This window comes from Macaca fascicularis, chromosome 5 (genome assembly GCF_037993035.2).
Source record: "Macaca fascicularis isolate 582-1 chromosome 5, T2T-MFA8v1.1".
Taxonomy (NCBI): domain Eukaryota; kingdom Metazoa; phylum Chordata; class Mammalia; order Primates; family Cercopithecidae; genus Macaca; species Macaca fascicularis.
Window position 1 is genome coordinate 55,086,052 of NC_088379.1, and position 24,537 is coordinate 55,110,588.

The 24,537-nt window shown below is 36.5% G+C and overlaps 1 protein-coding gene and 1 long non-coding RNA gene across 9 annotated transcripts in view; both read right to left on the reverse strand.

Moving 5' to 3' along the window:
* Positions 1–24,537, reverse strand: part of BMP2K (BMP2 inducible kinase) — a 143,356-nt gene that overhangs the window by 98,223 nt on the left and 20,596 nt on the right. The window lies entirely within an intron of this gene.
* Positions 14,676–18,404, reverse strand: LOC135970921 (uncharacterized). Its single transcript, XR_010586841.2, has 3 exons — positions 18,328–18,404; positions 17,783–17,842; positions 14,676–14,738 (listed from the first exon to the last, which is right to left on the reverse strand). It is a non-coding gene; the product is annotated as an uncharacterized lncRNA (long non-coding RNA).

The window sequence follows — 24,537 nt, forward strand, 5'->3', positions numbered from 1 at the left end:
GATTTCTCCATTTTCACAGTCATTATAGTAAGATAACCAACATAAGATAATTGTACAATAATATTAATAATGCCAGTAAGTCATAGTAAGAATATCCAGAAAATACACTGGAATCCACACCCTACTATTAGATGACAAAAAAAGACCTAGATATTATATACTGGGCAAGACTGAGTATTGTAAAATCATTTCAAAGAAGTGACCAACAAGAAATGAAAGGATTCTGTCCTTTACATTAACAGTGAATATTATGGGGGTTGGAGGTTTTGAAGCAATAAGCACTTCTATGTATAATGCCTGGTAAGTGAGTAGGCACACAATATTATTTATTGAATGAACAAATTAATGAAAGATGGAAAAAAATGTTCCGCTAAATTTCTTCTTGGAATCCAGCATATCAAGGGGAAGAGGGAAGCAAGGCTTTTGGAGTCAGACATAAAAGTAAATACTAACTCCACCATTACTAATTGTGTGACCATAAGCAAATTAATTTCTGAGCCCCAGTTTCCTTATACATTCAGCAGAGATAATAAGGTCTCCTCACAGGACTATTCTAAAGAATAAATGAGATTCTGTATGCAAAGCACTAGTACAGTTCATTTCATAAATGGCAGCTTTTGTAACTACTACTAATACGATCAGTAGTATTAGGCTGCTGCTATAACTACTTGGCCAGGCATGGTGGCTCACACCTGTAATCCCAGCATTTTGGGAGGCTAAGGAGGGTGGATCGCCTGAGCTTAAGAGTTCCAGACCAGCCTGGGCAACATGGTAAAACCTTGTCTCTACTAAGACTACAAAAAAATGAGTCAGGCATGGTGGCATGCACTTGTAATACCAGCAACTCGGGAGGCTGAGGCACAAGAATCGCTTGATCCTAGGAGACAGAGGTTGCCGTGAGCTGACATCACACCACTGCACTCCAGCCTGTGCAACAGAGCAAGACTCTGTCTCAGACAGAAAGAAAGAAAGAAAAAAAAACACTGCTTCATATTATGAAGGTTAGAGTTAAACTACACATTCTAAAAAAGAAGACTGGAAACTAATACATTGCTTGACAAGCTAACATAAAGACAGTAAAATTCAATGAGACTATACTTACCTGCTTCACCATGCCCAAGTCATACATGCATAAAAGTATAAATAGAAGTACAAAATAAGTTATTCAAACCTCAAATCAGCTTATAAAATACTTTTTTAAAGAACTGGAAATGTGAGGTGTTAAATGAAGGCTAAGATCATCTCTTTTTTCCAACACCATTTGAGAAATGCAAATCAAAACCACAATGAGATACCATCTCATGCCAGTTAGAAAGTCAGGAAACAACAGATGCTGGAGAGGATGTAGAGAAATAGGAACGCTTTTACACTGTTGGTGGGAGTGTCAATTAGTTCAACCATTGTGGAAGACAGCGTGGCGATTCCTCTAGGATCTAGAACTAGAAATACCATTTGACCCAGCAATCCCATGACTGGGTATATACCTGAAGGATTATAGGTATTATAATAGGTATATACCCTCAGCAAACCACCATGGCATGTGTATAAATATGTTAACAAATCTGCACATTATGCACATGTACCCCAGAGCTTAAATTTAAAAAAAAAAAAAAAAAAAAAAATCATCTCTTTTTTTAAACACCATAATTCACCTCTATGTTTTGGCTTTGTTTGTCTAATGGAATAGCAATTCAATATAGCCACTCAAAATAAGATCTAAAGGAATGCCTCCCCCATCCATTTTAGGGAGGAAAAGCCCTAAAATTGTATTATGTTTATTAAAAGCATCACTCTGACTCTATTACTATAATATGAGAAAAAAATATATGTCTGTTCTTTGTTCCTAGTTTCTGGTACAGAACTTCAGAACCACTTAGAATTCCCTAGTAGACATTTCTTTGTTATGCTAAGAGGTTAAGTCATCATGGGGCCCTACATAGCTTCAGAATGGGGCCGATCATCAGAAAACCAACTAGAGGTTAGAAAGATTAGATTAGAGGCTTGAAACTTTCAGCCTCTCCCTTCCCTTTCCCCCTGCCCCCTATCTCTCCGGATAGGAGAGAGACTAGAGATTGAGTTCAATCATATGGCCAATGATTTAATCAATCGTGCTTATTTTGTGAGACCTCAATAAAAACTCTGAATATGAGGTTCAGAGTTTCCTGGTTGGTGAACATACTGCTGTACTGGCAGAGTGGTGTACCTGGCATGAGGATTAAAAACTTCTGCACTCAGCACCCTTCCAGACCTTATGCTACGTACCTGTTCTCGTTCATTCGTGTCCCTTCTAATAGAAGAGTAATTGTAAGCATAGCACTTTCCTGAGTTCTGTGAGTCACTGTAGCAAATTATCAAACCCAAAGGGAACCCCCAAATTTGTAGTCAAGTTTATCAGAAGTACAGATGACCCCCAAGACTTAGAGCTGGTGTTTGAAGGGGGGGTAGTCTTGTTGGACTATGTCCCTTAACCTGTGGAGTCTGTACTAACTCTGAACAGTTAAGTGTCAGAATTGAATGGAATTGCCGTATACCCAGTTGGTGTCAGAGAATTGTTTTTGGAACACAGCTATCTACTCAGGAATAAGTTATGGGTGTATTATATCTTCTGCTTAGGAGGATGAGAAGTATGCATTCAACTACCAATTAAGAAGCTTTAAATCTATCCATTATTCAAAACTGATTGTCAAGAAGCCAAACAGTCCTCAAAATCAGTACCAAATATTTCAGAGACATGTAATACTGAATTAATGAGTACTTGATAAATTTTTAAATATTTGTGTGTCCATACAATTAGACTTCCTTTCAGGTTGTACCGCATTTCTTGAAAACACAAATTTCTGTCCAGACCATATAGATGACTATCAATATGTCTCTTCTGCTATGCGTTAAGCAACTTGAGAAGGGCTTCATACAATAGTAAATACACGATGAATAATCAACGTGTCCAGTCACCTATGAATTAACCAAGCTCCTCTGATTTCCCATAAGAAAAAGAGAGTTTTTTAAATGCTTTATTTTAACTAACATACACTAATTTCTTTGACATGACAAGTAAAAGTGATCGATTCACTACAAGAAATTAATTTAGTCCAGCATAATTTGCACTTAGTGAACATCTCTCAGGTCTTAACCAGTACTTTATTTGCAAAGAACTGAAAATTGACCTTGGAAGAAGTCAAATAAAAGTAGATACCATTAAATGTTTTCTGTAACTGTAGTTTTCCATGCATTTTCTTGCCCAATTACTCATTCCCAAAAATGACAAGACACTGTTAGTGAAATTGGGAGAAAAAGTATCAAAGTGCGTAGAAAAAAATGAGTAAAATATTTAAAAATTGATTCCCCAAGGATCATCAATGTATGCTAAAATCATAGATGAAAGGTTAATAAACAGGATATTCATATAGTACCCAAGTATGAAAAGAAAAACATCACTTTCCAAGGGAGAGATCTGGTAGTCACTAACACTGGGACAAACTGACATTATGTTTCTTAACATGTGATGCAGTATAAAGTAAACAGCATCGCCTATGAAGTACCCTTGCCAAAAAACCTTTAGCCTGAAAAAACCTTGAGGTTTAACTTCACATTACCAAAAACATACAGGAGCCAGAATGAGGAAAATGATTATAGAAAGAAGAAATCAGACAAAGCTAGACGTGGAACACTATACAAGATAACTAGACAAAGAGTCAATGTGACCCATTTTTTAGAGTGAGTGAGGGTTATTCTATGCAATACGTAATCCTTGACTGAATTCCAGTTTCAAAGAATCAACTGTAAAACATGTTTGTTGTTGGTGCTCAACTACCTGAAAGCAATCTGTACACATCATGTCACTTTACTCATTAATGTTTTTTTAAAAGTTTCCAGCCTTCATGAACTTCTTGTAATTTACTCATTAATACTTAATGAATACTTAAACACATATACATCCTAAAAGTCCATATATTATTCTATATAACTATAGTACTCTCTGTCCTACCTAAGAAAATAATTATTATCTTGTACAGTCCCTATTCAAAATTACCCACATGTTGTAAAAATGTATAAAGGAAATGTAGTAAAATGTTATTAGTAATTGAATGCAGATGATGGGCATATTATTCACTGTATCACTCTTTCAACTTCTGTATATTTTAATTTTTTTTCACAATAAAGTTGGAAGAATAAGAACAAGAAACAAAGTATGTTTTTCCCCAGGCGATTTCTCTCTTGCCATGCAACAACTTCACCATCACCACTGAGAATTATCTGCTGATTATTCAGACTTGAAACATCCCCAAAGGCACCAAAAGTCTCTTGCCACAGAAAATGTTTATGGTAGCCTAGGGACCTACATCCCTAGGATATAGTTCCTATATCTTAGGTCCAACATCCCAACACAGGCAGGCACTGTTTGTTTATTAAAGATTGGGCTGTTAGTGATATTTACTCCTATCAAGTTTGTTTTCCTAGGGACTTGAAGAAGAGAGATAGATGAAGGGATAAAATTACACATGGTCTTTCTGTGCTGTATTAATCATCAAACATCATGCAAATCAGTAAAACAGAGGAAATACCAAACTGTCCCACAACTTCTGGTTTCAACCATTGCCAAAGAAAACAATGTCATTTGAAAACAATCTTCAAGATAAGTGGAACAAGCACTTATTTGCCTGTGGGGTCTGAGCCAAAGGAAAGTTCCTCCTACCCAGTGACCAGTAGCCTGTGATACATCAGAGCATCGTTACTTTAGACTAAGGCAAGGACTCCAGGAGTTTCTTTAAAAAGTGGAAATACTCCTAAAGAATAATTAGTAACTTAAATTCTCACCAAACTTAGTACATCAGTAAGTGCTATCTCTCACAAGGCAATGAAGGAATGAGTTGGTACATCTGACCGGGCCAAGAACAGGAAGAGAAGAAGAAACAAAAAATATACTGTCTTATTTTATTCTCAACACATGTGAGGCATTTATCTTGTTATCCCCATTTTACAGATGAAGAATAAACCAAACAGTGAAAATGAAGGAAAAGAGCCAGCCAACATAAACCAGATATGATGGAGACAGAAGGACTTCTGGTCTTTTCCCATACAAATCTCACAGTTTAATGATTTTTACAGTCTACAACTACCCTTGTTAGAGTTAGGCCAGAAGAAAATCTAGATACATAATTACAAATGGGAATACGTGGGAATAACAGAATTTAGGAGGAACAAAAAGAAAATGAAGTAATCAAGAGAGAGCAATAGAGTCTCTAAAATTTTATTCTAAATAGAACCTTACTTAACAGGCAGCACTCCCTATATAAAAAAGGCCTGCAGGCCAAAAACCATGTTTGCTTTGGACTACTCAGTGCCTTAAAAAAGACTGTATTATATCAGATGACAATCTAGATTTTTCAGCTTTTCTTGAAAAACTTAGAGAAACAGTAGGCCCTCATTCTTACATGAGATCAACCAAATGGCATTAGTTGCTGTAGCCTTTACACAGGGCATGTGCTAATGCAGTTCATCACAGCCCCCTCTACCCTCCATTGTCTCAGGGCACTGTCCCAGTTTACTCGTTTACATTACACGCCTGGCCTTTACAGGCATCTGAGTTTACAGGCCCTACAACAAGAACTTCTAATAATTTACACACAACAGTATTTAGGCTTGAAATACTTATTCAATGCCTCTCTTGTCCACTAGCACGTAAATTCTGTAAGGGGAGAGACTGCGTACACCTTATTTATCACAGTATCATCGATGCTTACCACTTTGTCAGACACTGAAATATCTGTTGAGTGAATAACTTAAAATCAATGAACTACTTCTCGTGGGAAGTTGTTCTAATTGACAAGCTATAATTGCTACATTGATCATTTATGGAAAAAAAGCAATTAATCTCTGATTCATTATTTTCCCTTGACATTTACTACATTTCTAATATACTATTCAAATTCTGAAAACAGAATTTAATTTCTTTACCACATAAATCATGTTTAGTCTAATTATTACATGACAAACTATAATATTAAAAACCTTTTGAGTTCATCCTTTAAAAAGTACTTCAAATTTGACAATTAATTCTTAATATTACTTCACATTAGGCTATTATCTCTTATCCTCCTGAAAAGAAATTACCTCTTTATACTTAAAAAGATGTAAATCAAAATATTTTATGGGCTTTCATGTACCAGGCTTCATGCTATATCTTCACATAATTACCTCATTTAATTCTTAACACATATTTTTGGTATTAACTTTATTCCTCTACTTTTTAAAAACAGAAATGATAATAAGCTCTGAGGATTTTAGCAAGTTCTTCGAGATCATGACTATCAATAGCAGAGCCAGAATTAAACTACCAATTTCACACCAAAGTGTATAGTTTCGACTAACCATAGTGGTCTAAAAATGAAACAATATGAGGCCTAAAGATAAAGTAGCAACAGGAGAAAAGGAATGACCTTTATCTTCAGGAAATGCACTCTTTCTTATCATTACCCTGAAAATTGGAGTCTTCATTTAATTTCATTTATTGCTCTTAAAGTTGGAGTGTTCACCTTATTTCCCAAATTGGGGAAAAGAACATTGAAAAATTAGGTAAGCTCCTTTATCAATCAGCCAAATGAAAGAATCTTAGAATTAAGCCACAATGAAATTAAAATGCCAGTCTCTAGATGTGAATATAATAATATCAAATGTAGTAAAGGCATCAAGAGCAGCAAACTATATATTTTTTAAAAAGTTATAAAAGGGAAAACATCCATAATATATCATTTTTTTGCCCTTGACAAGTGTATTAGTCTGTTCTCACACTGCTAATAAAGACATACCCAAGGCTGGGTAATTGATAAAGGAAAGGTTTAATTGACTCACAGTTCATCATGGCTGGAGAGGCCTCAGGAAACTTACAATCATGGCAGAAGGGGAAGCAAGCCCGTCCTTCTTCACATGGTAACAGCAAGAAGTGCTAAGCAAAAGCGGGAAAAGCCCCTTATAAAACCATCAGATCTTGTGAGAACTCACTATCATGAGAACAGCATGGAGGAACCTGCCCCCCATGAATAAATTACTTCCCAATGGGTCCCTCCCATGACATCTGGGGATTATAGGGACTACAATTCAAGATGGGATTTGGTGTGGACACAGTCAAACCACATCAACAGGCTAATGTTTTAAAAAGAACACAAATATATGAAATGATTAAAGAATCCACTACAGAAGACAGAACCTGAAAGATGGATAATAATAGGACAGTAAGGGAGGAAGAGCTCAAGCACAGGGCAGAGAATAGCATTTGCAACGGCATGAGCATGAGAAAAAGAAAATACCATATTTGAGAAGTGTCTTTTCATATCCTTTGCCCATTTTTTGATGGGGTTGTTTGTTTTTTTCTTGTAAATTTGATTGAGTTCTTTGTAGATTCTGGATATTAGCCCTTTGTCAGATGAGTAGATTGCAAAAATTTTCTCCCATTCTGTAGGTTGCCTGTTCACTCTGATGGTAGTTTCTTTTGCTGTGCAGAAGCTCTTTAGCTTAATTAGATCCCATTTGTCAATTTTGGTTTTTGTTGCCATTGCTATTTTTTAGACATGAAGACCTTGCCCATGCCTATGTCCTGAATGGTATTGCCTAGGTTTTCTTCTAGGGTTTTTATGGTTTTAGGTCTAACATTTAAGTCTTTAATCCATCTTGAATTAATTTTTGAATAAAGTGTAAGGAAGTGATCCAGTTTCAGCTTTCTACATATGGCTAGCCAGTTTTCCCAGTACCATTTATTAAATAAGGAATCCTTTCCCCATTTCTTGTTTTTGACAGGTTTGTCAAAGATCAGATAGTTGTAGGATGTCTGGTATTATTTCTGAGGTCTCTGTTTTGTTCCATTGGTCTATATCTCTGTTTTGGTAGCAGTACCATGCTGTTTTGGTTACTGTAGCCTTGTAGTATAGTTTGAAGTCAGGTAGCGTAATGCCTCCAGCTTTGTTCTTTTTGCTGAGGATTGCCTTGGCAATGTGGGCTCTTTTTTGGTTCCATATTAACTTTAAAGTAGTTTTTTCCAATTCTATGAAGAAAGTCATTGGTAGCTTGATGGGGATGGCGTTGCACATGAAAAAATGCTCATCATCACTGGCCATCAAAGAAATGCAAATTAAAACCACAATGAGATACCATCTCACACCAGCTAGAATGGCCATCATTAAAAAGTCAGGAAACAACAGGTGCTGAAGAGGATGTAGAGAAATAGAAACACTTTTATACAGTTGGTGGGACTGTAAACTAGTTCAACCATCATGGAAGACACTGTGGCAATTCCTCAAGGATCTAGAACCAGAAATATCATTTGACCCAGCCATCCCATTACTGGGTATACACCCAAAGGATTATAAATCATGCTGCTATAAAGACACATGCACATGAATGTTTATTGTGGCACTATTTACAACAGCAAAGACTTGGAATCAACCCGAATGCCCATCAATGATAGACTGGATTAAGAAAATGTGGCACATATATACCATGGAATACTATGCAGCCATAAAAAAAGGATGAGTTCGTGTCCTTCATAGGGACATGGATGAAGCTGGAAACCATCACTCTCAGCAAATATCGCAAGGACAGAAAATCAAACACCGAATGTTCTCACTCATAGGTGGGAATTGAACAATGAGAACACTAGAACACAGGAAGGGGAACATCACACACCACGGCCTGTCATGGGGAAGGGGGAGGGGGGATAGCATTAGGAGATATACCTAATGTAAATGACGAGTTAATGGGTCCAGCACACTAACATGGCACATGTATACATATGTAACAAACCTGCACGTTGTGCATATGTACCGTAGAACTTAAAGTATAATAAATTAAAAAAATAATAATAATACTTTTTTTTTTTTTTTTTTGAGATGGAGTCTCGCTCTGTCGCCTGGGCTGGGCGCAGTGGCCAGATCTCAGCTCACTGCAAGCTCTGCCTCCCAGGTTCACGCCATTCTCCTGCCTCAGCCTCCAGAGTAGCTGGGACTACAGGCGCCCGCCACCACGCCCAGCTAATTTTTTGTATTTTTAGTAGAGACGGGGTTTCACCGTGTTAGCCAGGATGGTCTCGATCTCCTGACCTCATGATCCGCCCGTCTCGGCCTCCCAAAGTGCTGGGATTACAGGCTTGAGCCACTGCGCCCGGCCAGAAAATACCTTTTTTAACTCAAAAAGGAGTAATTCTTGAGGACAGAGGGAAACAGATGTCTATACCATGTCACCACTGCCAAAGAACATTTCCCTACCTTCACTCACTACCAAACTCTACTTTTCATCTCATTCCAAGTCCCCATTTTGCTTTTTCACACTCCCTTACACTCATTCTTACATTGCTGGAGCATCTGCTTCAAGTCAAAGAAACTACACCATTTAGTCATTCATTTATTCAATCAACAATATATATTAAATGCTCAAAATGTGCCAAATACTGATCTACATGCTATGAACAAAACTAACTACAAACAAATCAGAGAACTGACCTTGTGAGCTTACATTCTAGAATGACTGAAGCAAAATAAACAAGTAAAATATATAGTACATAGAAGACAACGATAAGTCCTGAGAAGAAAAAAATTAAAGCAAGAATAGATGGTCCCTTGGAAAACTGTGTTGGGAGAAGGATGGAGGAGGCTGAAATCTTTAATCAAGGTACATGGGGAAGGCCTGAGGTGACTGTGAGTAAACATAGGAAGAAAATGAGGGAATGGGCCATGCAGACATCAAGGCAAGTACATTCCAGATAAAGAGAACAGGAAGTGCAAAGGCCCTAAGGCAGGAGGCATGGTTGATAAGTTTGAGGAACAGCAAAAGGATCAGAAAGCCTAGAGCAGAATAAACAAGGGGGAGGAAAATAAGAGAGGTCAGAATAAATAGAGAGCCAGATCATGCAAGGTCTTACTATGGATGAGGGTAATGTCACTGGCTTTTGCTCCAAGAGAAATGGAAAACTACTAGAGGGTTCTCAGCAAAGGAGTGACATGACTGGACTCGAATTTTAATATGACCGCTGTGTGAAGAACACAGTGAAGATAGACAAGATCAGAAGCAGGGAAATCAGTAAATCTGAAATAATTTTGTCGCAAGGTAATAGTGGTTTTGACCAGGGCAGTGGGAATTAGTGAGAAATAAAAGAATTCTAGATATATTTTGAAGGTAGACCTGATAGGATTTCCTGAACGATTGGGTATGAGAGAAAAACAGTTTAAAACGACTGCAAGGTATTGGGGCTTTTGGACTGAGGAAACAGAAGAACAAAGTCATTAAATGAGATGGAGAAGACTGTTGATTTATTTAACATGGGTCTCATGCATTTCTGCATATATGTATTTTTTTCCTTTTGAGAAAAGGTCTCACTGTTGCCCAGGCAGGAGTGCAGTGGCATGGTCACAGCAAACTGCAGCCTTGATCCTCCAGGCTCAAGTGATCCCCCAACCTCAACCTCCCAAATAGCTGGAACTACAGGCACACACCACCATGCCCGGGTAAGTAAAATTTTTAACTTTTTGGTAGAGATGGGGGTGTGGGGGGTCTCACTGTGTTGCCCAGGCTGGTCTCCAACTCCTAGGCTCAAGCGATCCTCCTGCCTTGGCCTTCCAAAGTGCTGTGATTACAGGCATGAGCCACCACAGCCATAATAGTTTTAGCCAGATTAACAGCACTTTGCTTCATTTCTCAGAGCCTTAATTCCCACAGGGTTATGGGAAAGGGCAGGTGATACCTTCATATGCAGTGGGTTGCACTACATGAAAACAACCCTGAGTTTAGAGAATCAGAATCTTTAATGGGTAGTAAGTCTTCCCCTGGGGCAGGAGACTTAGTATGGTAAAATCTCAGACTTTTAACAGGTCTTGACAGACAACAGAGAAGGTGTGGGCAGAATATCAATAGCACAGTTTTGGACATACCATGTTAGAAATGCCTACTGGACATCCAATGGGAGATGTGAAATTGGTGATTAGAATTCCAAGAGTAAAGTTCACAGAAGAGATAAAAACAAGATATATATATTTGGGCATTACCCCTATTTGTAGCTTAGTTTTTAAGATCTATTATCATTTATAGCTGAGAGGAGGGGAATTATTATATTCCTGCATCTTAAAGAAAAAAAAAATTCCCATTAAAGGCCAGGCGTGGTGTTTCACACCTGTAATCCTAACACTTTGGGAGGCTGAGGTAGGTGGATCACATGAGGTCAGGAGTTTGAGACCAGCCTAGCCAACATGGCGAAACCCTGTCTCTACTAAAAATACAAAAATTAGCCAGGCGCAGTGGTGCACATCTGTAATCCCAGCTACTCAGGAGGCTGAGACTGGAGAATCACTTGAACCTGGGAGATGGAGGTTGCAGTGAGCCGAGACCATGCTACTACTCCACTCTAGCCTAGGTGACAGAGTGAGACTCTGTCTTTAAAAAAAAAACTTTTTAAAAAATAACTTCAGTGCGGGAAATTTCTCACTTCGTGAGACTAGATAGAATTTCAATAACAGTTATAAGTAATCCCTAACTGAGTCAGTTAAATGAGGAGAGAGAGTTTTTGATGGAGGAGGGAAAATAAGGGTTTTTGTAAGACAATACATGACAGGTCAACAAATTAAGCTGTGTATTTTATAAACTGGCCGAGAGAAATGTCTTAAATGATTTCCAAAATGTTTTGTAAGAAATATCTTTATAAATGGATAAAAATAGACCTGCTTGCTAACAATTACTTGATAAAACATCACTCATTTGTTTGTATATTTAGCTAAAAGATTAAGCTTATTACCTTATACACACATATACATCAATTTTGTTGTTACTTTCATAAAATTCAGAAAGAAGAAAAGGGAGAATATCCCATTATGTTTAAAATTAACTAGCCTTGCATCTGTAATCATGTGGTCTCACCTGCATATGTATGTATGTCAAATTCTAATAAGACAGACTTGTTTTCATTTATAAATATCTAGCACTACATATAACCATAACTTTAATATAAATAGCATTAATAAATATAAAATTATGTACTACACAATTAGTAGAAAGCATATTTTAGAGACACACCTGCCACAAAATACTCAGTCAAGGGTTTACTTGTCTCACCCTCTCTCTAGGCTTCATACTCCTCATTTGTAATTCATGTTAACAACTCAGATAAACTCCAAGGATTCTTCAGCTTTTAGGAATGAGAGACAGAAAGTATTCTAAAGTATCCCACAATCTAACAGGCAATAAGTATAAACAAATGAAATACCACAACAAGTGCAGTAAAAGAGTTATGTTTAAGGCACACAAAAACAAAAAGTGAGGTATATGCAGGGAAATTAGAAAAGGGATCACTGAAAAAGTAATACTAATACGTGAACTGAATCTCAGAAGAGTACATAGTACTTTACAAAGAGGTAGGCAAAGTAACGCTTGAAAGAAAAAATGAGTATAAAAATATCAGAAGTGAAGCACTTACACAATGGAGCAGCAAGGACCTCCAAAAATTTGGTCCTTTATTAAAAAAAGCAATAAGGATACTGGCAAAAATTGTCAAAATCAACTTTTTCACAACACTAGAAATTAGCTAAAGCCTTGTAACAATACATTTTTACTCAAGAATATTGGATGAATCTCAGTAAAAACAGCAAGCTTTGCAGCATTTTAACTTGTTTTATTCCCATCCTTCTCTCTCCAGCTCCATGACAGCCTTCAAGTCATACAGCTCACAACTGCAGTAGCTGTGAAAACTACCAACCTAGCATCCACTGGAGGAAACAAAACAGGTTTAGAGCTCACCAAAAAGCCCAAGATTTGTCACTGTTAGACCTGTCAGGCAGCTACCTAGAAAAGCTCCATTCTCTAGGTTTGTCTTTATGTGACCTGATTCGGCACTCTGTGCAAAAAGCCCTATCACCAGGGCATCTGTTTAAAACAATCAGCAGCAATTGTATAATATTGCAGCTGTCATAGGCAGTGATAATAGCCACAGATAAAAACAGGTTGACCAAAAAACTTAAATCGAAGTAGGAATGAGATATCTACAGGGGCTTCAAAAAGCTCTTTGAAAAGCTCTAGCTCCTAGTAATGTAGAGGCCACACACATGTATAGCAGAGTGTGCATGCCCAGGAAAGAACTGAGAAGGACCTAGCCTCTTACCTCTGTACGTCTTAAGGCTCTGCAAAAGAAAGGAGCTATAAGGAGCTATAAACTGCACTGGAGCATTGAAGTCATGCCCCAACACACACCCTCAGCAAAAGCTAGAAGACTTATTGGTCCCAGGTGTTTAAGGAAACCTCTGTCCAATCATTAGTTGACCGCTAATCTGAGCAGACTTCAGTGGCAACCCACAGGGTAGGGGATCAGACTTCACAGAATTAGTACAGGAAAGTCAGTAAACAAAGAGCAACAACAAAAAAAAAATCCTGGCAGTAGAGAATCCAGTTTCCAGAGTTGCCACATTACAATTATTTCAAATGTACAATTTTCAACAAAAATTTACAAGACATGCAAAGAAACAGAAAAGTATAGTGCATACAAAGAGAAAGCAAGTTGACAGAAACTGTCTCTGAGAAAACCCATGTTAGACTTATTAGACAAAGACTTTAAATCAGCTACAACAAATATGCTCAAAGAACTGATAAAAACCATGTCTAAAGAACTAAAGTATGAAAATGATGGTTCACCAAGAATATTAATAAAGAGACAGAAATTATTTAAAAGAAAAAAAAAAAAACACTTTAGGCCAGGCACAGTGGCTCACATTTATAATCCCAACACCCTGGGAGACCAAGGCAGAAAGGTCACGTGAGCTCAGGAGTTCAAGTCCAGACTGGGCAACATGGTGAAACCTCGTCTCTACAAAACAACAAAAATAATTAGCCAGGTGTGGTGGTGCATGTCTGTGGTCCCAGCTACTCAGGAGGCAGAGGTTGGGAGGATTGTTTAAGCTCAGGAGGTCAAGGCTGCAGTGAATCAAGATCCTACCAACAACAACAACAAAAACACTTTAGATTAAAAGGCACAAGTAGATTAGAACTAAAAGGATGGTACCATGCATATAATAACCAAAGGAAGGGCTAGAGTAGCTATACTAATATCAGACAAATTAGACTTTCAGACAAAAATTGTGACTAAAGACAAGGAAAGGCATTAGAAATAAAAGAAATGACAATAGAGCCAATCCATCAGAAAGATGTAATAATTACAAACATACATACACTAACAACAAAGCCCCAAATGCATGAGGCAAAAACTGACAGAATTGAAGAAACAGATAATCACACAGTAGTAGTTGGAGAATACTCCACTTTCAATAATGAATGGAACAAGGAGACAGAAGATGAACAAGAAAATAAGACTTGAAAAACACTATAAACCAACTAGACCTAACAGACATTTATAAAACATTCCCCTCAACAACAGCAAAATGCACATTTATCAAGTCCACACAGAACATTCTCCAGGATAGAGCATATGTTAGAACATAAAACTGGCCTCCATAAATTTAAAAAGACTGAAATCATATACAATATGTTCCAACTACAATAAAATTAAATTAGAAATCAATAACAAAAAGAAATTTGAGAAATTCATGAACACATGGATATTAAAGAAAACACTCAAATAACCAATGCATCAAAGAAGTAATCACAAGGGAAATGAGAAAATACTTTTAGCTGAATCAAAATTTAAAAAACAGCATACCAAAACTTAACGAAATGCAGTTAAAGTAGTTCCTAGAGGGAAATTTACAGCTATAAAACACCTGTATTAAAAAAGGAAGAAAGATCTCAAATTAATAATGTAACTTCTGATGTTAAAAACTAGAAAAAGCGGTGGCAGACGCCTGTAATCCCAGCTACTCGGGAGGCTGAGACAAGAGAATTGCTTGAACCCAGGAGGCAGAGGTTGCAATGAGCCAAGATCACACCACTGCACTCCAGCCTGGGCAACAGAGTAAGACTCCATCTCAAAAAAAAAAAAAAAAAAAAAAAAAAACTAGAAAAAGCAAGACATACTATTCCCAAAGTAGAAGAAAGGAAATAACACAAATTAGGGTGGAAATAAGTGAAACAGAAGTTTTAAAAAAAATTACAGAGAAATCAACAAAACTGAAACTGGGAAACCATTAGTTAAACTGGCCAAGAAAAAACTAGAAAAACAAATTAATATAATCCGGAATAAAAGGGGATATTACTATTGACATTAAAGAAATCAAAAGGATTATAAGGCAATTACAGGGTAAATAATTTTATGCCAACAAATCAGATAACTTGGATGAAACTGATAAATTCCTAGAAAGACACAAATTATCAATTTGATACAAGAAATAGAACATTTAAACAGACCTATAACAAGTAGAGATTGAGTTAGTAATAAAAGAAAAAAAGAAAGGAAAGCCCAAGATTAGATGGCTTTACTAATAAATTATCTCAAATGTTTAAAGATGAATTCACACCAATCCTCAAAAAATACTCCAAAAAAATAGAAGAGAAGGGAACGTTTTGTCACTTATTCTATGAAAGCCAGAAAAATACATCACAAGAAAAAAAAATACAGACAATTATCCCTTGAGTATAGATGTTAAAATTCAACAAAATACTAACAAACCAAATCCAGTATACATTAAAAAAAGATTACATTCCATGACCAAGTTAGATTTACCCCAGGAATGCAAGGTTGGTTCAGCATCCAAAAATCAACCAATGTAATAAAACATTAACAGAAGAAAGGGAAAAAAAATCACATGATCATCTCAATAAATGCAGGGAAAAAAATCTGAAAAAAATCCACCACCCAGCCAGGTGCAGTGGCTCATGCCGATAATCCCAGCACATTGGGAGGTCAAGGCAGGAGGATCACCTGAGGTCGGGAATTCAAGACCAGCCTGGCCAACATAGCTGAACCCCGTCCCTACTAAAAAAATATGAAAGCTGGGCGTGGTAGCAGGCATCTGTAATCCCAGCTACTCGGGAGGCTGAGGCAGGAAGAATTGCTTGAACCCGGGAGATGGAGGTTCCAGTGAGCTGAGGACGTGCCACTGCACTCCAGCCTGAGTGATAGAGTGAGATGCCATTTCAAAAATATTTTTTTAAAAAAGAAAAGATCCACCACCGCTCATGATAACAACAGTCAACAAACTAGGAATAGAAGGCAACCTTCTCAATATGATAAAGGAAATCTACAAAAATCCCACAGCTAACATTATACTTAATGGTGAAAGACTGAAAGCTTTCTCCCTGTGATCAGGAACAAGACAAGGATGTCTTTTCTCACCACTTTTTTCTTTTAATTTTGGTTGATGCACAACAAGTATATATATTTACGTCTCACCACTTCTATTCAATATTGTGGAGAAGTTTCTAGCCCAGGCAATTTAGGTGGAAAAACTTTAAAAGATCAACCAGATTGAGAAGAAGTAAATCTGTCTCTATTTGTAGATGTCATCTTATACATACAGACCGGGCATGATACCTCATACCTGTAATCCCAGTGCTTTGATAGGCCAAGGCAGGAGGACTGCTTGAAGCCAGGAGTTCAAGACCAGCCTGCATAACATAGCAAGACTCTACCTCTACAAAAAAAATTAAAAATTCACTGGGCATAGTAGCGTGTGCCTGTAGACCCAGCTATTTAGAAGGCTGAGGCTGGAGGAATGCATGAGTCCAGGAATTCTAGGTTGTGCTACTGTACTTTAGCCCGGGCAACAGAGTAAGATCCTGCCTCAAAAAAAAAAAAATTATCCTAAAAATTTAAATATATACATAGGAAAACCTAAAGAATATACACACACATACATACACACACACACACACACACACACACACCCTGTCAGAGCTAATAAACAAGTTCAGCAGGTTGCAGGATATAAGATAATTAGGTAAAAAGCAATTGTAGGAGCACATGTTCTCAGGATCTCCAGGGGATGTCTCACAGGCCACAAAAAATGAAAAAAAAAAAAAAAAATTAAAAGCAATTGTATTTCTTTTCCTTTTTTTTTTTTTTTTTTGAGATGGAGACTCATTCTGTTGCTCAGGCTGGAGTGCAGTGGCGCAATCTCAGCTCACTGCAAACTCCACCTCCCGGGTTCAAGTGATTCTCCTGCCTCAGCCTCCCAAGTAGCTGGGCCTACAAACGCCCACCACCAAGCCTGGCTAATTTTTTGTAGTTTTAGTAGAGACGAGGTTTCACTATGTTGGCTAGGCTGGTCTTGAACTCCTGACCTCGTGATCCACCTGCCTCAGCCTCCCAAAGTGCTGGGGTTACAGGCATGAGCCACCGCACCCAGCCTAAAGCAATTGTATTTCTATGCACTAGCAATGAAGAATCTGAAATAAATTAAGAAAACACTTCTACCGACAAAAGCATCAGAAAAAATAAAATATTTAGTAATAAACTTAATAAGACTTGTATACTGAAAACTTATAAAACATCACTGAAAGAAATTAAGGACCTAAATAAACAGACATTCACCACTCATAGACTGAAAGACTGGATTGAAATACTTCAAAAATTCTTCAAATCTCTGTCTTTGCAGAACTGGACAAACTGATCCAAAAATATATATGAAAATTCAAAGGACTCAAAACAGCCAAAACAATCTGGAAAAAACCAAAGTTGGAGGACTCACATTTTCCAATTTCAAAATGTACTGCAAAGCTACAGCAATCAAGACAGTGTGGTACTGGTAGAAGGTAATACTTACGTAGATCAGGGAAAAGAACTCAGACCCTAGAAATTCGCCGATACATTTATGATCAGTTGATTTTCAACAAGGGTGCCAACAGAATTCAATCAGGAAAGACTAACCTTTTCAATAAATGGTGCTGGAACAACTGGCGATTAGCATGCAAATGAATGAAGTTTGACCTATAAATAACATCATATACAAAAATTAACTCAAGATGGAACAAAGACCTAAATAAGAGCTAAATTTATAAAACTCTTGGAGGAAAACATAGGTATAAATCTTCAAACCTTGGATTAGGCAAAGATTTTTTGACACTGACATATCAAAAGCATATGCAACCAAAAAATAATAAATTAAAATTCATCAAAATTAAAAATGTTTTAGGACACTATCAAGAAAGCAAAAAGATAATCCAAAGAATGGTAGAAGATATTTACAAATTCTATATCTAATAAAAATCTAGTATCGAGAATCTACGAAAAAAGCTTATCCCTTTACAATAAAGAGACGATTAACCCAATTTTACAAAAAGCAGAATAGAAATTGGTCCAAAAAAAAAGATACACACATGGCCAATAAGCAAATGAAAAGATGCTCATCATCATCAGTCATTAGGAACATGACCGATGAATCAAAACCATAAAGAGATACCACTCATACTCACTAAGATGGCTATGATCAAAATGACGGATGACGTGCTGGCAAGGATATGAAGAAATTGGAAAACCTCATAAATTGCTGGTGGGAAATTAAAATTGTTCAACCATTATGGAAAAGTATGGTAGGTCCTCAAAAAAGTTAAACATAGAGCTACCATATGACTCAGAAAATCTACTCCTAGGTATCAAGTGTAGAACAATCTAAAATATATATCCACTCAAAAACTTGTATATAAATGTTCGTAATAGCCAAAAAGCAAAAACAAGCTAAATGTCCACTAACTGATGAATAACCAAAGTGTATCATTCATATAAAGGAATATTCAGCCATAAAAAAGAATGAAGTACCAATGCATGTCAAAACATGAATGAAACTTAAAACATGCTAAATGAAAGAAGCCAGGCACAGAAGGCCATATTATCATATGATTTCATTTACATGCAATGCCCAGAATAGACAATTCCATAGAGACAGAAAACAGACTAGAGATTACAAGAGTTTGGGGTGGGGAGGGAGGAATGGAAAGTAATTTCTAATGAATACTGGGTTTCTTTGGGGGTTGATGAAAATGTTCTAGAATTAGTGGTGGTGTTTCACAACAAAGCAAATACACTAAAAATCACTAAGTTTTTTACTTTAAAGGGGTAAAGTTTATGATATGTAAATTACGTCTCAATAATTTAAAAAATCAGAGTGTAAGAGATTCAGTTCCAGACTGAATCTAGTTCCATATAGCTGAAGCACAGATCTCAGAATATGAAGTTATGGGAGATGAGGCATGATAAAGAGGTACACATGATTCTAATCATGAAGGATCATCATATATTATGCTTTTAGGTTCATACTTCACCCTGCAGGAGATTAGAAAACAACAGAAAAATGTTAATCAAAGGTTTATATTCATCTGATTTGTTCAGGAAAGTAATTCTCTAGCAATGGCATTCCTATTAAAAAGTAAACAGCCAGGCACGGTGGCTCACGCCTGTAATCCCAGCAATTTGGGAGGCTGAGGTGGGTGGATCACTGGAAGCCAGGAGTTCAAGACCAGCCTGGACAACATGGCGAAACTCCATCTCTACTAAAAATACAAAAATGTGCAGGGGTGGTGATACACTTCTGTAATCCCAGCTACTCAGGTGGCTGAGGCATGGGAATCGGAGGTTGCAGTGAGCTGAGGTTGCACCACTGCACTACATCCTGGGTGACAGAGCAAGATTCTGTCCTCCCCTGCAAAAAAAAGTAACCAAGAGACACTGAAACAAAAATAAAGATACTATTTTAATAGCAATGTTTAAAAATCAAGGATTAAATCAAATAGAAGACACATGAGAGCTTTATGAGGGAATTATAAAACTTTAATAAAAGACATTAAAGAAAAGTTACCAAAAAAGGAGGGGGTATATGTATTTTTACATAAAATGTAAAGGAATGTTAAAGGAATAAGATGAAGTGGGGTAAGTCACTTTACCAATTATCAAGATTATAAACTCTGGTCCAGTGTAGTGGCTCACGCCTGCAATCCCAGCCCTTTGAGAGGCCGAGGAGGATGGATCACTCGAGGTCAGGAGTTAGAGACCAGGCTGGCCAACATGGTGAAACTCCATCTCTACTAACAATACAAAAATTAGCTCTGAGGCAGGAGAATCGCATGAACCTGGGAGGCAGAGGTTGCAGTGAGCCAGGAATGTGCCACTGCACTTCAGCTGGGCAACAAAGCAAGACTCTGTCTCAAAAAAACAAAAATCAGAACAAAAAAATATAAACGCTGATAAGATTATATAATAATGGTGCAGAGATAAACAAAGGGCTACAGAATAGAGCAAGCTCAGAAACAGAGTTGTGTATACATAAAAACTATAAAAAGTTGATAAATGACATCAGAGATCACTGAGGAAGGAACCAGTAAACATTTTGCTAGAACAACTGGGGTAGACAGAGGGATTTGATCTTTATGTCATAACACATCAAATACAAATTTCAGATGACTTAAAGATGTAACTATTAAAAGATAAACATTCCAGGTCTTAATACATATATAGGAGACTGTATATAACTTCAAAGTAGAAAATAATTTCTTATTTAGATATAAAAATCTCAAAAAGATGAAAACTTCTATGTTAGACCATGTTAAAATTTAAATTGCAATTTCTGCTCCTAGAAACATGGCAGACTATAGGTTCAGAAAAAGCTTTCCTGGAAAAGCAGTTTTTAAAATTCTGGATAAAATAATCATAGAAGCAGACTAAGAGAATTCTTTGGAGACAAAAACAAGAAGAAAGTATCAATCCATAAACTGGATGACAGCCAAAAGCCAACATAAGGAAGAGTAAGAAGGTCACACTGGGATCACCACATAAAGTCTAGACCCACAACGCACTTTAGCCTCAATGTGAAATCGCCCACAAAAGCAATTGGAGTAACTACCAACTTCTCAATAGCAAAACGAAGAAGGCAGTGAAATGACATCTTCAAATGCTAAAAGAAAATAACTATCTGCAGAGAAGTCTATATCCAGCAAAACTCCTTCTAAAATGAAGTTAAAATAAAGACTTCTCAAGCTAACAAAAAATGACCTTCACTAAAGGAGAAAGTGTCAGACTGAAAGTAATTGAGCCTAGATGGAAGATCATACAAGACCCTCTTTCTCAACATACAAGAAAGAGTCACAAAGATCACAGCTGTTAAACACTGACTTGTAAAATAAGTATAATTTCTAATCTGTAGATTTTTTAAAAAGTGACGATAGATGTAAAATCACAAACAATGTCATATCATAAGAACAACAGCACATCCTCTCAGGAGGAGAGAATGACAGCGATAGGAGTTAGAGCATTCTAAGGTTCTTACACAGGTGAGGCACACAGTTTTACCTTTTTTTGGGATAAACCAACACTAAAACAACAGAAAAAGTATACATGTCTTCCAGTTAACGGAGGGCAGGAAATAAAATGGAAAAAAGAGAACCTTAAGTATTCCAAAACAAAGCAAGAAAAAGAATTAAAAAGATAATGAGAAAGCACTGTTTGAAGAGATTGACAAGGAGTCAAGATCAGAATTGGGAGACAAATTAGAAAGCTATTTCAGCATGAAGAAAAAGGGTCTCAAAACAATACAAATGACTTAAGAGGGGAGTACGGGCAGGGAAGGGTGAAGAACTTTTGCCTTACACTATTTATCTTACAAGGAAAAGTTATTTCTCTATTACTTATGACACTCACATAAACACACACACACACACACACACACACAGCTACTTCAACCATCCAGGCAATAAAGATAATTCACAGAAAAGACACAGCACGTGAATTCGTTTCTCACTTGAGTGTCTAGGATTGGGCCACCTATTCAAACAAGAGAAGTTGACTTGGTGAGAAATTCAGGTATGAAAATCTAAAAATACATTTTAATAGTTAGATAGCATGTCTACAATAGAAGCAAGGAAGCCTGGTTTATAGAAATAGAGATATGGGTAATTTGTGCATAGATCTATTACACAGAGAGACTGCAGGGGAATAACTAACAGGTAAAACACCAACACCAGGTAAAGGAAGACAAGTTCATTGAGCATTATGGAATAAGCTACCTCCATCTTAAAATATTTTAGACAACTGCTAATAGGGTGAACAGAAAATCTTTGTTAAAAAAAAAACTTTTGAAATACACTGAAAGGAAAGATCTATTAAACGTTTAAATGTATTCATCCTCTAAAAACTTCTCTACATGAAATACAATTTCAGCATTTATATTTGATACTTAATAAATGTAATATTACATTTATTGTATTTAGACACTTGTATACAAACAAAACAATTCAATCTAAAACCATTAACATGAGTTGAGTTTGCCATTTTTTAGATGTTTATAACACATATTCTAATTTTATAAAAAAGAGCTCTATTTCCAAGCTTTAAAGACAGCTATAGTTTAAACTATTCCAATTTAAAGTATTAACATGAAATTATTATAGAATATAAAATTAAAAATTCATTTTTGGAACATCTAGAAATTAACCTGACACTAAACAATTTACAGACATAACTACATTCTAGTATACAACTCATTAAAGTAGAATTAAAACTATATAGGACAGTTTAACATTAGCAAACAAAGACCACCAAAATTTGTGTTACTGAATGTGTGTGGGTAGGTTAGGAAACATGGTAATTAAGTCATTGAAGATACAGTGTGTGCTATATGGGCTTTGTTAACTCCTCCTGACACTATCCTGTATCACTATACTAGCCCTAACATGTTGATGCTTCTGCATGCACTTTGTGTAACTACCTCAAGTGCCAAGTAAACACAGTCTTCTGTAATTACTTCAGAAGGGGGAGGAGAGGACTACTGAGAAAGTCTCAGCACAGAGCCAAAGTATCAGCATAGAGCCACTATCTGTTACTTCAAGACCTGATACCCAAACCATGGCCCAGAAAACAGATACATATTTATACATTCTGCCTGAGCCCAAAGAAAAGCACACTCTACAATTATTCAAATAGGTTTATCTTGATGTTACTAAAGACAAACAAGACTTTCAAATTGAAATAGTAAAAGTTTGCATAATTTCTCCTTTGCAAAGAGAGCTCAAGCTTGTCAGAGTACAGCATATCCTTCTCACCAACTTCCACTATTCCCTGCACTGAATATTCCATCGACTAAATCTGTATTTATCCTACTAATGAAAAACCACCTAGTTATTATTGTTGTTTTCTAACAACTTGGCCAGCCCACTGGGTAAATGAAGTCTACTTTCAACCTGAGTTGACAGGCAGGGACCTTCAGGCTACTTTGAGGGGTGGAAGGAAAATCATCATCTTGGCACACCTATAACCCATTTATGGCATATCACTGTAACCACAGCAAATGAGTAGGCAAGATTTAGTCAAATTATTCTGATACTCGGACATAAGTCTAGACATAGCCTTACAAACATCTTACGTACTTTTGATAGAAAAGCCAAATCACACTAAGATAAAACTTGGATGTAAAACTCTACGTAAACAAATACACACATTTGAATCAGCACCAGGAACTCCATTTGTATGTAAGCTAGAAACACAAATTCTTATACACTTTCACTTTCCAATATTTTCATGCTGATTATAAATACCTATAACCACTATGAAAAACATCTAAGTAACTAAAATGCAAAACCTGCATGCCAATTTTAAATTGTAAACATTATAAGAAATCAAAGAATATAATGCAAGGGTATTTATGTAAAGTCTATGCACCATCTGAAATCACATGTAGGTTTTATATGCAAATTTTTCTGGGGAAAGGATCTACAGAACTTTCATGATATTCTCAAAAAAACAAATCAAGTTATTTTTTAGTATCTTTACTGAAATATGTAGCAAACAGAACTTTTTCGTAATTCTGGTCCTACATATGTTTATATATCTACTTCTTTAAACTGTTGATGTAAATTGGCTTCTAAGGGTACCTGACCTATGTTGGCCTCAGATTCCTTCTTATAAAAACGAGAACAGCACCGTTGCCCTGTCTTTTTCAGAAATGTTGGGCATATTAATTTGTCTGGAGTAGAAAGTTCTCCAGACAATTAGAAGTTTCTAATAAAATGTCAATATAAAATAATTTGATAATGTTGTTATGGATATTCCCATGTGTGTCAGCATGGTCTAGAAAGACATTTAAAATTTCAGACAAAGTAAGTGCCATAAAAAGAACAAGGTTTGTCTTAAAAACACTGATACCCAGATTTTAATTCTCTCAGCTTGTGTTCTCTCATTCAGCACTTAGCCTCAATGTGAAATTGCCCACAAAAGCAAATGGAGTAACTGTCAACTTCTCAACAGCAAAAGGAAGAAGGCAGTGATCTTGTAAATCTTTAACATTTAGGTTTATATTAAAATATATTTCAATTAAAAGAACAGTAGTTATGTGTACTTTTGGGTTAATGATGATTACAGCGAAATTCTCAAGTCAGAATTCCAAGTATCCATTGGAGTTTCCCTAAAGAATATTGCCCATCCTAAAGTGACATGCTGGAAGACTACTATAACAGTCATTCCTTTGAGAACACATGATCATAGTTTTTCTAAGAACAAATTGTTTTCAGAGTAAAATAATTTGTTTTTATGCTACAGAAAGGAAGCTAAGAAAAGAAAACTGGTTATGTTCTCCCTGGATGAGACTCTACATATGTATTTCTAAAACTATTCCTAATCAGGATGTCCCCTTCGACCCACCT